Below are 1,262 nucleotides of genomic sequence, written 5' to 3' on the forward strand. Positions count from 1 at the left end.
AATTTTCGAACAGATATATAAAGATAGCTTGCCAGGCAAGGTAATATACGCCCACTAGAGCTATAAAGTACGTTGTTAATGTCCATTTCGGTTCAATAGAGCTATAACGTACGTGGTTAATGTCCATTTCGTTTCAATAGAACTATAACGTACGTTGTTAATGTCCATTTCGTTTCAATAGAGCTATAAAGTACGTTGTAAAGGTCCATTTCGTTTCAATAGAGCTATAAAGTACGTTGTAAAGGTCCATTTCGTTTCAATAGAGCTATAAAGTACGTTGTAAAGGTCCATTTCGTTTCAATAGAGCTATAAAGTATGTTTTAAAGGTACATTTTGTTTCAATAGAGCTATAACGTACGTTGTTAATGTCCATTTTGTTTCAATAGAGCTATAAAGTACGGTGTTAATGTTCATTTCGGTTCAATAGAGCTATAACGTACGTTGTTAATGTCCATTTTGTTTCAATAGAGCTATAAAGTACGGTGTTAATGTTCATTTCGGTTCAGTAGAGCTATAAAGTATGTTTTAAAGGTACATTTTGTTTCAATAGAGCTATAAAGTACGGTGTTAATGTTCATTTCGGTTCAATAGAGCTATAAAGTATGTTTTAAAGGTACATTTTGTTTCAATAGAGCTATAAAGTACGTTGTTAATGTACATTTCGTTTCAATAGAGCTATAACGTAAGTTGTTAATATCCATTTTGTTTCAATAGAGCTATAAAGTACGGTGTTAATGTTCATTTCGGTTCAATAGGGCTATAAAGTACGTTCTAAAGGTCCATTCCCTTTCAATAGAGCTATAAAGTATGTGGTAAAGGGTCCATTTTGTTTCAATAGAGCTATAACGTACGTTGTTAATGTTCATTTCGGTTCAATAGAGCTATAAAGTACGGTGTTAATGTCCATTTCGCTTCAATAGAGCTATAAAGTACGGTGTTAATGTCCATTTCGGTTCAATAGAGCTATAAAGTACGGTGTTAATGTCCATTTCGGTTCAATAGAGCTATAAAGTACGGTGTTAATGTCCATTTCGGTTCAATAGAGCTATAAAGTACGGTGTTAATGTCCATTTCGGTTCAATAGAGCTATAACGTACGTTGTTAATGTCCATTTCGTTTCAATAGAGCTATGAAATAGTGGCAAAATCCGTTTTAATAGAACTAGTTCGGGTGTTGCGTGGGGCTCACTGTTTTATTTCAAAATAACCTAGGTATAGGTAAAGAAGCACAAGAACTATGGATATACAATTTCTGACATTGGG

The sequence above is a fragment of the Lottia gigantea genome, assembly GCF_000327385.1.
Source record: "Lottia gigantea unplaced genomic scaffold LOTGIsca_255, whole genome shotgun sequence".
Taxonomy (NCBI): Eukaryota; Metazoa; Mollusca; class Gastropoda; family Lottiidae; genus Lottia; species Lottia gigantea.